We start from the raw sequence: 18,316 nt of genomic DNA on the forward strand, positions 1-18,316 counted from the left end.
CGTGCGTGCCGATCCCTCTCACTTTGTAGTGCACCAGCTTCCATGTTGTAATGATGTCGCAACTGTGTGTGTGTCAGTTTTGTGGTCACAGTGGTTTAACACGATGCAGCGATTCTTAACCTCATTTCTTTCTGTTTAGTGGGCTGTTTTAGTGAGTACTTAAGTAGACTAAGAAATCCAGACTTTAAGTCTCCAGTACGGATGCCAAATTTCCGTAGGGACCTCGAGTACATTGGTATATTGTTGTGTTAACTGGCAGGTCTTATTCTTCTGCTCTCTCAGTTTTAAAAACACGTGGTAATCTAATTGAGCACTGACTTGACTGATAAATTATTAGTGTAAATTCATCTGATTATTTACAAACCACCCTCATTTAGCTGGAATATTGCTGAGAGCGGCGTAATAACTAAACTCACTCACTTGTACTGCAGACCATTAAGACATCTCCGCTCCTCTGATCAGTTATTCATAGCACCTCTTATCCATCTGTCTAATTGCACGCTTAGTTTTACTCCGTCCTCAGCAGTATTCCAGCTAAATGTAACTCAGACAATGATAATACATATGGGTCAACCAACTCTGCCTAAGTCTGAGACCTCGTTTACAATAGTTGCCTCTTCTGACATGTGTGGGTGACTGAAGATCAATTCTAACCTGGCTATTTGCGGGTTATAAGACGTTAGATGAAGATCCTAAGTTTTGTGACTCCTCCTGGAAGCTCATTTTAGGAAACTTGTGGGGTGAATATATTTAGCACTGCCTTTTACCACGGTTTCATTCTGTACTGAGCAACAATTTGTACATTTCACGTCCAGTAGTTTATCATTAACTGGTTTGGAAACATACCATACCGCCATTGTCACTGTACCCATGTACCGGAAAGATCCGGGTTAGGGTACTTCTTCGGAAACCCTCGCTGATTGTAAATGACGGGTGAGTGAGGTTTTTCACAGCAATATCGTGTCGTGGGACACCAGCAATGGACTTCACACATTGCATCTGAATTGGTTGACATATGTCATCGTATCCAAGTTGCGTAGATCGATGCTCACGATGTTGATCACTGGATTGTCTGATCCAGACTCGATTGTACACAGACGCTATATATATGGCTGGAATAGTGCGGCATCAAACAACAAACAAACAACACGTGTTGGCTGGCGGAAGTCACAGGTAGGCAGCTGATCACTGCATTGTCTGGTCCAGACCAACACGTGAATCATAGGTAGGCATTTTGTTCCAACTTTTGAATAGGAATGGTATCGCAAAGTTGTCCGTAAGACAACAGTCATGACAACTTTGCAAAGAATCATGTCAAATATCTGGCTACAACAGTGTTCGTGAAAGAACAAAAAGGATTATTTCAAGAGTTTATTTGCAGGAAATACAGTGAAGTGTGTTGGTAAGTTTGTTTTTCCCGTGTAAACATGTCATTACTGTGATAGCTTTAGAGGTCCAGCGCAGAGCTGCCCATGTGTTTTGTCCATGTCCGTGCTTTTTGTGTTTTCTTCACCCCGATCCTCAAGGGACGCAACTCTTCTTCACCCAGAGCAAAATACCACACGAAAATATATATGCGCTTACATTTCCTAATGAGTGAGTGAGTTTAGTTTTACTCCACACTCAGCAATACTCAGTCTGAAAATAATCGAGTCTGGACCAGACAATCCAGTGATCAACAACATGAGCATCGACTTGCGCATTTGGGAACTGCTGACATGTGAGAACCAAGTCAGCGAGCCTGACCACCCGATCCCGTTAGTCTACACTGACGACAAGCAAAGCATGGGTTGCTGAAGGCCTATTTTTACCCCGGGACCTTCACGGGTCTTAAATTTCCTACGTGTAGATTATGGTAAAACGTCCCTTGAGAATTAATTGTTCAGTCATTCTGATTCAAGTGAAAACATACAATGTGAAATCGACAATAAGCTCCACCTAATTATTTATGCATGATAGTTTCTTTGTGGGAGTTCTAAGATAATAAACAGCATTTTTTTCTTTCTTTCTGTTACCCGTCGTTTTTTTGTGTGTGTGTTTTGCACTGGCAATTTAGTAGCAACTATGCTCTTCTGACGTTGAAACAGTGAAGAACAACTGATCTGTAACGATGTGGATGTTTTACCATTAACGTGCCAGAAATGACTGAATACGGTGTACTAAATATCAAAAGTATTTGTACTGAGGTTGTGAACCTGGCGCAGGTCGGTTTAATATTGATTGGTAATATTTTGTATTGGCCCTGCGCCACGAAACACAGAAAAGCTCTCTCTCAAAATGTTCACGGTGGTAAATAACATGCAGAGAAGATTAGCTTTTAGCGCATGCCATATTATTTCCTGTCCTCTGTCAGATATTGATGTCCACATGATCTGACCACATGGAAATAGTGGTCGATATTTTCTATTGATGACAGTCTTTGATACCGACAAACGTTCATTTGGTGTCTTTGCTGTTTGTATCATAGACAGAACATTTCACTTTATGGACGGCGCGGTAAGTCCGAAGCACTGAAACTGCGACACAAGAAGTACTATTTTGTTTCTGAATAAAATGACAATGGTTCAACAACCCACGAATCCAATAATAGGGCTCTTATCGGTACATTTGTGCATTTTGTGTTTTGTCGTGTAACGTCAAACAGAGTAATTTTCCAGCTATAAAGAATAAAAAACATAGAAACACATACACAAATCAACGCTGTGCTTGCACAGTTAGCATAATCGGCACATGGCAAGAACTAACATCTTATTGTGATGGCCCAATCGGCACTGCTATTTCATCGCCCGCAAAGTATTCATAACTGCTTTGCTGTAACTTGAGTGAGTCAGTTACTGCTCTCGTCGGTCGTATTCCAGCTATGTCGTACCTAATTCAAACATGAAATAAAGTTTCATAATGAAATCTGTCGAAAACGTACAGTAGCAAAACTAGACTATCAACAAGTTAAAACTAGCTTGAATATTACTCTACACCTAAGACACCATTTAGCGCAAAAGCATAATGATAACCAGTAATAGTAATAGATAAATAGAACCAGCTGTGTTAAAGTGGTCGATGGTCGTATGATGGGATATAAATCTACGACGTAATCTTGTTGGTGCCGTTCCTATCACTTGTCCAGTTAAATGAACAAGATACTCAAACAGGACCCGGACCCGTGAAGATCTTCAGAAGATCTTTGAAGACCACTAATGGCATCGCGTGGTCAGACTTGGTATTCACAAGTAGGCAACTAACGGGATCGGGTGGTTGCTCGCAGACGCGGTTCATACATGTTACCGTATCCCGATTGCGTAGATCGATGCGCGTGCTGTTGATCACTGGATTGTCTGGTCCAGTCTCGGTTATTTACAGACCGCCGCCATATAGATGGAATATTGCTGAGAGCGGGATAACAAGAAACAAGCATTCAAACAGAACACAACAGATTTAGAATTTATGTTTAGATTTTATGTGTGTTGATTGACGTGAGCAATAACGTTAAGGCTCAAATCGTCGGTGAGAACAAAGATTAGATTTTAAGGTTTAGTGTATATGAAAGTATCTGAAAATAATGATGTAGAGACCAGACGTATTGATCTTAATCAATTACGGAAATTGTAGTTTTATGACAATACCAATATAACGGACTCATATTTCCTTCGCTAAATTAAAATGGTAGCTGTGAATTCTTTTCATCCTTTTCACCCCAAACAGTCTCGTGTTTAAAAATCAATACCTTATTTGTTGTAGCAACTATGCTTAAACAATTCTGTTTTATATGGAGTACTTTTCTCGTAGTGCTTGTCATTTAATACTAAGTCCTTACAACATTACCCACTGTGTTGGGTCACAGCAACTCTTTCCATCGGCGTTCAAGTCATTGATCAATCGCCATCAACCTCGAGGTGTACAGCACTTTGAGGCAGCTGTGGTGACTATAGATCACAGTTCGCATCCAGCTCGTACAACAATCAACAAATGTGGCAATGCCATGAGAGTCACAAAGCGTAATTGAATGTAGTTTTATGTCGCTTTGAGCAATATCACAGCGTGGAGACCAGAAAATGGCTACACAAATTGTACCCATGTGCCGAATCAAAACTATATCTCAAGCATGGGGAGCGAACGCTTTAACCATTAAGCTACCCTACCGCCCCTCTTTTGAAAACGACATGCCTATTTGTAACAAAAATATTCGATACATATTCGGGGACATATTCGATATATATCCCGGGGTAGAATATTCTTTCAGCAACCCATGCTTGCCATAAAAGGCGACTATGCTTGTCGTAAGAGGCGACTAACAGGATCGGGTGGTCAGGCTCGCTGACTTGGTTCTCACATGTCAGCAGTTCCCAAATGCGCAGATCGATGCTCATGTTGTTGATCACTGGATTGTCTGGTCCAGACTCGATTATTTACAGACCGCCGCCATATAGGTGGAATATTGCTGAGTACGGCGAAAAAATAAACTCACTCACTCACTACATATTCGGGAACCATTGAAGATCCAACCCATGCTTTTCGTAAGAGGTCATTACGTCATCGTATCCTAATTACGTCGGCCGATACCCATGGTGCCAGTCATTTAAATGTATGGCCCAGATTCGTTTGTCTTCACACCAGCTTCATGTGCATATACCTGTAAAATCGCTGTGTGGGGCGCTAGACAAATAAACTCTTACACATTGTGAAGGGGCGAACACCAGCATTTAGCTTAAGATTGACCCGGTGCACTAAGTGACTGATTTCTGATTTTATACTAATTTTCGAGACAAGGTGATGGAGCTTTCATAAGATCAAAAACTGACTGGTGAGAAAAGAATAAGAAAAGTAATAAATCGAGACACAGTAAAATGTTATCCGAGAATTAGAGAATGGTAACGTAGTCAGAATAGAGAATAAACAAGATATATTGTCAGAAAGTAAAGATTTGTTATTTTACTTATATTCAGGTCGAGACCGAAAGACTGGTGAAGATGTTTTAGAGTATTTTGATCAAGACGTATCTCAGAGGAAGATAAGCCCATGTTTCTGAGCTATGCATAAGTTTTACACAGATGAAGCCGAACAAGCCCAAAGTTGTGATGGTTTAACCACTGAATAGTGTAAACAAGTTTTTAACGTTTAATAGTTTTCCTTTAAAAATCACTGGAGTATTCTTCGGAAATACATACATCAAGTGTTTCACTTTTTAAGACTTTTTAAATATTAATTATATGTTTTTGTTACAGTTCTAGCGAACAAGATAAAGTCTGTTTTAGATTAGATTGTTCATGAAACTCAAATTGGTTTTATGAAAGGTACACGTATACATGTAAATATGGATAGAGAACTTGTTAATTATGTCATTCAAATACAAGTGAAGACAATTAGCATTTTCTTATATGCCATACCTACAGTAATCTCCGAAGCAGCTATAAATTCGTTTAGAAGAGTCCTTGCACGATTCAGAAGCGGAGGAGCCCATTTAAGGGTGGAAACTGGGCATGACAGAGACGCTCCTTTGGAGGAGAGAACATGCCCATTTTGCGATGGCCACATCCATGCTTTGATGAAGTGTCCCCAATGCCACCACGAGTCAAAGGAGCTTTGAGACCTCTGCAATGCCATCAGTGATACTGATACAGTAGGTCTTACACTCTCACATACGGTCATTTTACCCACTGCTGCCCCAAATCCCCATGCTATGATATCCAAGCGTTTTCCTCTCTTATACACCTGATGATTTTTTTACATAATGTACAATGCGTTTTAATACTTTAATCTTTGAACCATACTTTTAAAGCTTAATCGTAGATGATGTTTTGATATTCTGTATCTGCCATGTGGACTCTATCATAACCCCATTGTGTTGCTCGATATATTTCACTTCTATAGTATATTATTGTATTCATTATTGTTATACACCGAGGTGAGACTTAAATACAAATTCTGTCTGTCTGTCGGGAGATGCTTTGGCGTGAATCCATTGTGCAGAAACTGCCAAAAAACAGTTTAAATATCCACAATGAAGAATTGCACATGAAGATTATGCCCTTGGGTCTAATATATATCAACAATGGTTCCATACATTTCTCTGTATTCCTACTCGTACATCAAGCCTTCAGTAAGGCATTGATTGGAGTAAATAAACACAAAGCACGGGGCTGCCACACGCGTGGAAATCCATTACTGTTTTTGTTCTGTTTACAGGAGCATCAATTATTCAGTAACACAATAATCAACCATACCTTAATTTACATTCCTTACAGACTTTCGTTTTTAAAAGTTAATATGTGAAAGTTTGCGCATCTGGTTACAAGGTATTGCCTGAAGACATTGCAATGAACACAATTCAGTTGTTATGTGCCTCGCAGAGACGAAAACAAAACATGTGACCAATAATGTGTCAGGTCATTCGTCAAAAAGAGAGCGTAAATTGAAAGCATGAGCGTGAAAAATGGTAAAAACTCGATCAATTCGATGTAGGGCAATGACTGCTACCTAAGGGACTGGGGTTTTACTCCGCTTCCAGCAATATTCCAACAATATCACACCAGAAATGGGATTCATACGTTGTATGGACCGCCCAAGAGGAAGAGGTATTCCGATGTCATCTCCAGGAGAGACACTCTGGGACGCAACTTCAAAGCAGAAACCACGAGTGTCATGGTGTATGCAGATGCAGCTTTACACCCGATGAAGCCCCAGTAACGTGTGATTTTGCTACAAATAAATGCTTCTTGATTGTAAATAATTGATTAACAGTTTTAGGTTCAATGTTTATGATTTAAATATATGTAACTGATTTATTTGTCTGATAAAAACTGTATTTCCATGTATTCTGAATGCATTTAATTTAGTGTTTTTATCTATATCCAACATAATCCTTGTATGTGATGTGTAAAGAACAACGAACAAGTTCAAGGAATTTAGAGGTTGTGTAACACTGAAAATATGACCCTTTAGCTGCCCATCTATCTGAACGAGACTGTTGACTGGGATGGGAGAAGCCATCTTGCGAATGTGCTAACTTAATGTTTACACATGAAGTTTGTATTTTCATGAAATCTCATGTTAATAAACATGATGTGTGAAAATTTGTTCTTCATTAACGGGACTGACCATTCTTAGTAAAGTTTGTAGTATGAATGAAGTTCTAGTTCTGGTTATGAATGACAAAATTAGTTCCACATTCTAGTGGGGTCGTGAAGGTTATGCATAACTGACCAAGGAAATTCTTTTTCGGGTTTATCTCACGTGTGCAACATATGATATTAATGCATTCAGTTATGTTTCACTGTATGGATAATGAAGAAACATTCTATGAGAATAATGTCATTCAATGTATATCCTTTTTGATATCACTAAAAGGATCATGAATAGAATTATGTATTTTAAGGGGTGTAAATAATGGTTCGTGAGAGTATTTCATTTATTCACCAGTTAACAATTCAGGGAAACAAAATAGTTGACTTATGTCTCACGTGAATGTATGTAAGAGGAATGTAATTCAGGGAAACAAAATAGTTTAGTTATGTGTCACGTGAATGTATGTAAGAGGAATGTAACTTGGTCGTTACCGAAGATCAGAGTAATACAAACTGCGGACTAAGAAATGGGAGATGCAACGACTGCAATGATTGCAAGATGACGCTGTGTTATCCCAATATGTGGCTACACGACGTGACCAGCTGCTAATATCAGAAGGCAATCTATCAGGTGGCATACGGTGAAGCTTGTCCCAAAACTGTAAGAATTCTGCTCTCTGTTTCGACAAAGTAGTAGTCCGTCACATGTCTCTTCTAACTGCCAAATTTGAGGTTTTTCTATTTGCGCCAATGAAAAATCAGCAAGCATGGTTCTGTATTGTGCTTATACTACTAAAATCCTTGGTTCCCTAAAGTGCTACACCGTAAGACAGAATAGGCTGCACTAAGTTGTCATACAATGTATTAAAGACGCTATAATATAATAAGCCATACCTCTCACAGACATAAACTTAGACATCACCAATAACAGTTCGCGATTAGCAGACGTCGATGTTTCCTTAGCTGTGTGTTAAATCAAAATTCTCCTCGAACCAAAGTCCCAAATATTTATAGGCGTTGGTGTAATCAACATAATCATCGCCAGTTATAAAAAAATCATTTAGATCTCGTAAACCGTTTAGGACGATAATGAGTAACTTTTGTTTTCTGAATATTAACAAGAATTCGCCAAAGGGAGCACCAATCAGCTACAACATCCAGCATTCTCTGCGATGACAGCTCGTCGGCAGCGATAAGTGCTTTATCATACAAACTTCGTCATAACAAACGTACCCACCAATGGTCTCCCAAACATTACGATGATTATCAGAATGTTTATGTAATAATCGTTGCTGCTCCTTCACCTGATACTGCCTTGTAGACTTGCGTAGATGCTTGTCGAAAACTTTTCTATGACTGATATGGCGAAGTTACCTTTGCAATACAATGATTTACAACGTAACCACTCACACCCTGCAGCTTTAGCATCATCCCATAGTGACTAGATTCCCTCTACAACAAGGCTTTGTGGCTACCCACTTTGTAATAACAACGCACTTTGTAATAAAATTTATATAGTCCAAAAAAGTTTCGTACTTAGACGATTTTATTACATAATGGGCTAGTACAAAACGGGTTACTCACGAACCAACCCACTTCGTGATAACAGCACACTTTGTGATAATATTATCAACTTATTCAATCTAACTTTCGTATTAGCTATGCTAGGGAACGTTATCTAATTCCGCATACAGAGAGTTTAAACAAATCATTATATACTCCGTCAACGTCGTCCTGAGCAGAAATGTTGCTTTCTAAACGATGTATGAAGTCATTGACCTGTTATAACACTGTCTGACCCTTGAGAAATGAGTCTGGAATACGTGATTGAACATAACGTCTAGAATTACAGAATACATCACAATTAACATCATTACCAATCGCCACGTTCTCACTACATGGTACAAATAAATTCCAAGACAGAATCGAATGGTCAGGCACCGATTTGGGCATATCAATACCATTGGTTAATGATGACATAAAATTTGTAAAATGATTCAAGTGTTAATGAGCACAGACAACATAATCAACTACTGAGACACCGTTCTTGATAAATGTAAAGACCTTTGTTCCTTTGTGTTAAACAATCAGTAAACAATTGGCCATAGGAGTTCTGAGTAAAGTCTGTTACTTCACGGTCAGGGATGCTATCTACGCCTCGAATAAAATCATCACACCACACAGTCAGATTATTACTTCATTCTGAAAGTTATACATTTTGTCCAGAAGCCTGTGAAAAAATCTTCTGCACCACTGATGCGAGTTTAACAGGACGGGGAGATACCAAACACAAAACACCATTTTAAACGAACATCATGTGACGAGGATTCCACGTATTCCAGACAACGCACATACAAACCTCTATTTCTGTCCAGAGGCAGTCGACTTGAAAATACGTACATGCATGCCCCATTGGTTTGTTGTTTTAAACAGCATATGGCACAGTATATACAGTGCAAATATTTTGGCTGTCATCGAAAATCTTTGTCGGAATCCCGCTTTGCACTTAATAAAAAGTTGTTTTGATTCTAAAAATATATTCAACCTTTTATTAAGAATGCATGTAAATAATTTCCCGAAACTGCTAAATATGGTAATAGAAGAGTATGACTTTTATATATTGATCTAATTACTCCTGTGAGCCATAATTACTCCTCGAGGATAACTCCTGAAGACAGGATCAGACTGAAATACGATACATAAAATCCTCCCAAACACCAAACGTTATGTCTACATTCTTTACTGAACCAGGGTTTATCTCTTCTACGTTTCTGAGCTGAACTATTATATGTCGTCTTTCGGGCACCAAATGTAGTGAGTGCTGCGTCGCACAGCACGTGCGCTACCTGATTTGCTTTAAGTATTGATCTCCTGGGTCAAGCTGACGTGACCTTCTGAGGCACCAATAACTCGATGACCAAGATCATCAACCATGTTCAGATCAATATTGCCTCTCGAATCTACTATTATCACACCTTATTGGCCTGATTTCCTTAGTGTATATGATGTCAGCATTAAAGTTTCTTTGCAACTTTCTTTTCGTGTCTTAAAGTGAGAGTAACTGGTGAGTGCATATCCGAGAACAGTATTCAAGTACATTTGATGAGGCAATAGCATAATCAATAACGCTTTTTTTCTTTGCACGGTATGAATCATTTCCGGGTCAACCATTACAGATGTAAAAGTCAAGGTCTCTGAAGAGTGATATAAGACTTAGAGTTTTCCCGTAATTATTTACTCTACCTGTATCCATATTACACCTCTCTTTAGAAGATATTTGTGTGTCTAAAATATCTTCTTGGTTAATGTCCACACACTCAGCATCAAGGCCAAATTCATCAACTAAATGTTGATGAGTTACGGAATAATCAGGCATATTAAAAGCTCTAAGCTCTATCACCGAATAGAATTACGTATTCTGATAGCCCGAACACTACCCTCTGATCCTTTTTCGGGGCCTCTTAGGCCCGGCATGACATTTAAAAGGTGATTCTGAGTTTACCTTTGGATGTTTTTTCACATGCTTTTATGACTTTTTTTCTAATTGTATTTTATACATATTCTCTAAATTTCTTCCAAAAACTTTGCATTTTCATAATTATTAGAGCGATTTTTAAAAAAAGGTCACACTAACTGCCAAGCGGGCTTGTCAGGCCCAGTGCCTTGGCTGATTTATAACTCTTTATACTGATATCACATGAAGTGAGGACTTTGCTGCAGGGACTGGCATCTTTCCCAGCAGTGACGTGCAACACATTCATGTCACTTTTTTGTGCAGAACCATTTAAAACATGATTCCTACATGTGGCTTTGTTGAAATGGCTGGCTGTTCACGGCGTATCCTCGACGTTGACGCGTCTGAAAGTGATTCAGGAGATAGTTCGTATTTGCCATCAAGTGATGAAGATTCTGAATCCTCTGATACAGGAGAGTCTGACACTGACAGTAGTGCTGCTGCTGAAAATTCCATCAAATACGCTGGTAAAGATGGGAGTGTGTGGTATAGTCAACCGATTACTCAACGTCGTGCACCTGCCCATAATGTTATTCGCGGTCCTTTGAAGAAAGTGATACACACGGACCACATATCGACCGAATCTCATATGTTTCAGGCCTACATTAGTACGGAAATTATAGACATCATTGTCAAATACACAAATGCAGAGGGGCAGAAGAGAAATGATGAGCGGGGTAAAGAAGCATCTGAGTGGCTGAATACAGATAGGGATGAGATATTTGCACTGATTGGCATACTTTTAGCTTGTGGTCATTTGAAGCAAAATATGGTGGATGTTGATACTTTGTGGAGCACATCGTATGGGCCACCTATCATAAGATGCACAATGAGTAAAACAAAATTCAGAGACCTTCTTGCTGCTCTGAGATTTGATGATAAATGTTCACGTTCCCAAAGGCGTGCTAAGGACAAATTTGCACCAATACGTGACATCTGGACAAAGTTTGAGTTGTCCCTTTGAAGGTTTTACATACCAGGCGTCAATATTACCGTAGATGAACAACTTGTACCTTTTTGCGGTAGGTGCAGTTTCCTTCAGTATCTCCCATCCAAACCTGATAAATATGGGATAAAGTTATTCTGGGCAGTTGACTCGGAAACATTCTATCCACTTTCATGTATCCCTTATTTAGGCAAAGAAGGAACCAAAAGACAAGTTGGACTTGGACGGTCATTGACACTAGATTTGTGCAGGCCATTCTTTGGCTCACACAGAAATATCACTCCTGATAATATTTTTGCTTGTCGTGATCTGGCTGGTGATCTCCTGATTAATGGGCTCACATTTGTTGGAACTTTGCGCCAGAATAAAAAATTTCTACCTCCAGAATTTACATGGAAAAAGGGAATGCAACTCTACGAATCGCGCTTTGCCTTTCAAGATAAAGTAACCCTTGTTCAGTACCAAAGCAAGAACAACAACAGCGTGAGGTTGATCAGCACCATGCACAATCAGCGAGAGATTGATGCTTCATCAGAGAAGAAAAAGCCAGTGATTGTGAATTACTACAACAGCACCAAGGGTGGTGTGGACACAATGGATTACATGGCCCACCAATACACAACCAAACGAAGGACAAGAAGATGGCCCCTTGATATGTTTACAAATATGCTGGACATAGCAGGCATTGCAGCATTTACAGTGTGGACAATATCCTGAGTGGAAATCCACAAACACTAGCAGGTACATATTCTTTACTGTTTTCACATGTAAACTTAAGTCTGTACCTCATTGTTCTCCATCTATAGGTGCATTGTGTCGATATTATTCTTGCACTCTCTTACACTCTTCTCTGTAGATATATATTCTCTCATACATTCTCTCACTAACAATTGTCTCTCTCTTCTCACATTTCATTTCATATTTCATTCTCATATATATTCTTCCTCACGTCTGTCTCTCACTCAATTAATCCTCTCAGTGTCTCATCTTGTAAACATCTGTCAACCCTCTATTCTATTCCCCATTGCCACCTTTTGTAATTCTTTACCTGTCCCTCTATTAGTTCATAATACTTCCATGATTCCAGAAGGAGGGAATTCTTGAGGACAACTGCGGAACAGTTGATGTCACCACAGATACAGAAACGCAGGAATGAAGGAAGAACAACTGCCAATGTTCGACTTGAGATTTCCAAGATCTTTGACACAGCAGAGGACACAGAACCATCCAGCCCAAAGAGAAGAAGGAGGTGTTGCCTTTGTCCATCGTCCAAGGACAGAAAGTCCAAACAAAGATGCGACAGTTGCACCAGAAATGTTTGCAAGGAACACAGTACCATGAAAATTGTCTGTGATGACTGTACTCCTTGACTGTTGCAGCAGCTCAGCCATTTTACATTATCAGATGTTTAGCTTACTGTTTTATAGTTTAAATTCTGTGACAGGTTTTGGCAGGCTGACGTTGACAATGCATAAATATTGTACCTGAGTGTTCTATAAAAACAATATTGGAATAACAAATATCTTCCTTTTTCATTTAAAAGGCAAGCTTTATTTTTCTGAATATTACAGATAATTTGAAATTATTTTTGTTCAGTATGGCTTGTAGCGCTCCTTTTGACTCTTGGTGGTCTTGCATTGGTCACATTTCTTGGGTGGTGGTCGCCAAGGAAAGTCAATAAGTTGTTTGATGGTCAGCCTGATGCACTGCAAAATAACATAGCTTTCATAAAATCCAATAACTGGCATACTGACATAGTTAGAGTTTATAGTCATTACAAAACTAATCATTCGGAGCTGTAAAGAGTTACATATGCGCTCTACTTACATCATCTTTCTTGTCATAGTGGGCATCATATTGGCCTGAAGACAACATTGCGTATTTCGAGGGGGTAGATTAGGGTAGACCCAGGAGTCGCAAGCTTACCACCATGCTGAAATATACATTGTAAATTTCATGTAAATCATTCTGAAATGTTAAATAAAGAATTTGAACGTAAACTATATATTGTAATGTTATACATGTGGTTAGAGCGAATGTTAAAGTAACAACAAAACGAAACTAAAAGAAACACAAAACCTACCACAAGCTGCCCATACATATATCTATAAACCTCCTGACGGCTGGTTCCATGATGCATGAGGATGTGATAAAGACCCTGTGGAACTTTGTCTCTGTAACCAAAGATATCATTATAAAAAAACCCACATTTTTAGTTAAATATCACTGGTTTAAAAGGTCTGTGATCAATAAACTGTAAAATTTTGAAACTTATCCAATTTGTGAAAATATTGCAAATACTTACCCATTATTCTCAACGATCGTCATGAATTCATTCATTGTCCTTCCTTTTCCAAATAAACGAATTGCCAAACGCATCTGACATCCTAGGCAGACACTGGATTGAAACTTTAAGTTTACTAGTACCTGGGCCTGACAGGCCCCCTTGGCAGTTAGCATACGTTCACCAGGATCAGAGGGGTAAGACTTGACTCTTCTATATCACTGAACATTATATATTTGGCACACCTTGACCCATCGTGGGTAGATAGGTAACTCCAATATATAGTTGTTTCTTAGTATTAACCAACTCTTTTGAAATTCTAAACCACTGTATGCACTATATTCTCAATATGTACAGGAGTAGTTTCTCTAACTCGTAATGCAATGCCGCCAGATTTACGTGATATATTTGCTCTATTTGACCGTAGAGTTTATAACATTCAATTTAAGATAATCTGAAGCGTTTGTTTTTGTTTCTTGTAAAGAAACAATTGTAAAGAAACAATACCATAATATTTTTTCAATCAAATTGTGAAAAATCAGATTAATACAGTTTGTATCGCAAACACACATAAATGCTCAGAAAACTTAGTCCATTATATTGACATGCTATATCATATGGTAATTATTGTATGAGGGTTTGTTAAACCAGAATGTCTTGAAACGTCGTTTACCGTAGAAATGTTTTAATATATTTTTTATTATTATTATTTTTAAAGGAATAACTTTCATTATATACATAATATAAAAACAACATTTATAGACTGTAAATAATACAATGCACAATACAACACATACACCCTGCACAAGCATAACAGCATATATCATATATACTGTGCACATGCACAACACCATATGCCTTGCACCTACATTACACAAAACATCGTATGCATCCCCTTTATATACCATACAACGGTAAATGCATACCTCCATACATATACATACCCGTACATGCATTACATAATGCACAATATTCATGGAACATGTAATGTATAACACAATTCATACATGTACAAGGTACCATTATAAAATTATGAAACATTATATGACAGATATAGTACCTCACAATACATCACAAATACACTGCATACACACACTACATATACATCATGCATGGCAACACACATAATGATATTGATGTAGTGTTTCTAGTGCTAATGTGAAAATCTTTGGAATGTTTATACTTGATTGGGATAAGTCATTTTGAGTCACATCTGAAGTAAGGTCTAACTCATAGGAATCTGCAATAACACGTGTAATATTTCCTACCCCATATGTTACTCTCTGCAGCGTGGGTTTGAATAAGTTCATCTTGCTGTGCTTTCTGAGTCAGCTGCTTCTGCCCACCGGCGATTTTCTATTCCCGGGGCGGGCGGGCTGAGCGAGCCTGTTTGCTTACATTTGCGGATTGTGAGGGTTGATTGCAGCTGGTTGTCGATGTACAATTTATCGACATCGTCATTGGCGCGTTTGCCATACTTCCTAGCAGCACGTATAAGTGGCATGAGAACCTCTCTCCCATTCTCACTCTCTGCAGGTTGGTGAAGGTTGGTGAAGATTAAATTGTCTCTCATTTGATCGATCATTGCTTCTTTTTAAATTCAGTTCTATCGAGAGTCTGAAGTTTATCTTTCAGCATTGTGATGGCTATATCAATGTGCTTCATCTTGGTGTCGAACTTCGTAAAGAAGTCAGAGATGAACTTTATATTGTCATCAAGTGAGTTGATCTAAGTAGTGCGCGAGCATTCACTTTAAGTTCCAGACTTGCATTGTTTGATTTGATGCCAGAGATATCTTTCTCAATTGTATCGAATTTTAGAAAGTTTACTTTCGACAGCAAGGAGTTTTTCGTACACATCATTTTCACCTGTGTTTGAACGGTCATTTAACAAAGTTTCAGGACAAAAATTGGGGCCTTGCGCATCCCTGCACCTACCTCTGGATCCGTCTATAAACTACGTCCTGAAACGATAGCTAACACTATAGGCATTATTGTGGCAAAATATTACACGTTTAATATTTTGCCACGATTATCAGAATGCCTCAAAAGCACGGAGATCGCCACGATTCAGACCTACGACCCCTCACGCGTTGTAAGATGAGTTCATGATTTGTAAAAAGATCGTGGGCTAATCCAGTATTGTACGTGTTGTTAAAATGACAGAAGTAGCTTGAGGGACAAGTTGCAGAAATAGGTTTGTATGAACTACCAGCTCGTCAGTGGTGACCTGTGGTCCTATGCACAGATCTCAGGTAACGAAATATGTTGAAGTTCAGCAACGTCGAGTTTTTACAGTCCTAGGTTGGGTGACTGAGTTTCTTGGACTTCAGTCCTGCTCCACAACCAGGCACATGTGATACATGTGGTTTTACGTTAGTCAAATGAGTTTGTTCAAAATTGGCTATATACCTCCAGCAGAAAATGGGTATTGGGTTAGAAAAAGTCATGTGACCATAACCTTCAAGCGCCTATCAGGCAGCTGGGGTTATCCGTTGTAAAAATAATCAGATTGTGATTAAGCGCCACGACCAAACACTTGGTGTTCGTACACTGTGCGCTATAGAAGGAGACTTATTATTATGATTATAAATAATCGAAACTTGAAATTGAGACCGTCATTATTGCTTGTCAAGTTCTTCTCCGCCCTGTTTCATTTTGAATTCCGGTGGATAATGAGTTTGCTTGTGTGCTGCTTCATACAGTTCAGGCGTGACAATGTGATCGATACATTTTGATGTTGTTTTTTGAAACAAAAATATCTCCCGGCTGATAAGATGCAATCACCATGTTTATTTTAATCATAATTCTAACAATAACAGATATATTCGCTGAAATGGTATTTTGGTGTGCTTGTCAAATGGTCATCAATGGTACACTGGGTTTGCTATGCTCAAAGAGATGTACGCTGTGAGTGGCATTTATTTAGTTCTGGGTTATTGACGAAGCTTTAATGGCTGAAAGTAAAATGGGTGTTTATACGTCATCCGTTGTCGACAATTGTACTGCTAAAAGAAGAATCATACGGATGTTTGGTCTGTTTTTTTAAAGTCACACTCAGCTCTATACGTCGGGGGTCTGTAAATAATCGAGTCTAGACTAGACAACACATTCCTCCACAACATGACCATCGATCTGCACATTTGGGATACGATTACATATGACAACCAAATTGCTTTTTCCATGGGCTACTGAAGATCAGTTTTAGCACGGATCTTCACTGGTCTCACACAGATGTTTTCTTCAGTTGTGGGGTCCCAGTTTGCTTTTATACTTTTAAGTCCTTTTTTCGAAATGATGCAGTGTCTGGTACCAGAGTGGATTCCCGTGTCGAAGACATAGAGCACTCACTCAAATTAATATTAGGAGACTCTCTCGACTGACGTTGAATCTAATCTCATTCTCTCGGTTAACGTTGAATCTAAATAAACTCATTCTCGCACCTGACGTTGAATGTTCACTTACTATCTGTGACAGTTGAATGTTCACTTAGTATCTCTGACAGTGAATCGAAACTCGCTCTTGCATTGTCAGGTTTAACGAGAGAGAAATGAAATCGCACGGTTATAACTGAATTAGTCAACATTGCGAGACACTTTATGATGCAAGTTGTGAACAGAGACATAGACACAGTAATAATTACATAGGACAACAAGTATGAGAAAACACTCAGAATTGATCTTCAGTCACTAACGAAACTGGGTGGTCAGGCCCGTTGACTTGGTTGATGCATTGTTATTGTATCTTGTCTCATCGATACCCACCATGTCAATCACTGGATTTATCTGTCTAATCCTCCCCTGATAATTTAGAGACCGCTAGAGAATGCTGCCGAGTGCTGAATAACCCAGTAAACAAACAGACTCTGCAAACTGATTTTCGTAAAGCAAAATATGCGATTGTTTAAACTATATGACACATGCATAGTTCTTGTAAATAATTAGATCTAAACAGTAAATGCTTAATTGAATGACAACATTCGTAAGGTCTTTGAAAGGCAGTGTTTTGATTAGCTGGACTGTCAGTCTTGATCTGTGTCCAGGACATTCTACAGCTGATGAGTATTGCTCTATAGACCTTGGCTTCATCAAGCTATCGACCTGACCAAGAGGACAAAACGATGGATACAGAACCTAATTGAGTTTACTGTTAAATGTTCTGCCATGGAGACTTCGATAAATGATGTTTAAGCGCCGTGAATGTTCTACATGGACTGAAAACTATTTACTTCTGCAAGTGAGTCTCCGATTAGTTTGTAATTGCGACATTCGCACCAAATACCACATAGTCGACATGGAGTTTTGGGCACAGCATGAGCATCGATCTACGCAAATGAGATACAATGACAAGTGTAAACGAGGTTGATCACAGGATTGTATTAGTCGTCTATAATGACATGTGTTGCTGAAGACCAGTTCTAAGCCAGATCCTCACAGATTGCATAGTTATAATTTATTATGATTATTTACAAATAGACGCCATGTAGCTGGAATATAGCGGACTACCAACTAACAA

General features: G+C 38.8%; 1 long non-coding RNA gene across 1 annotated transcript; it reads right to left on the minus strand.

The window, feature by feature from the left end:
* Positions 1 to 13,387: 13,387 nt before the first annotated feature.
* On the minus strand, positions 13,388 to 13,841 carry LOC137279166 (uncharacterized). Its single transcript, XR_010956676.1, has 3 exons — positions 13,824 to 13,841; positions 13,602 to 13,692; positions 13,388 to 13,451 (listed from the first exon to the last, which is right to left on the minus strand). It is a non-coding gene; the product is annotated as an uncharacterized lncRNA (long non-coding RNA).
* Positions 13,842 to 18,316: the final 4,475 nt, after the last annotated feature.

This window comes from Haliotis asinina, chromosome 1 (genome assembly GCF_037392515.1).
Source record: "Haliotis asinina isolate JCU_RB_2024 chromosome 1, JCU_Hal_asi_v2, whole genome shotgun sequence".
NCBI classification, from domain to species: Eukaryota; Metazoa; Mollusca; class Gastropoda; order Lepetellida; family Haliotidae; genus Haliotis; species Haliotis asinina.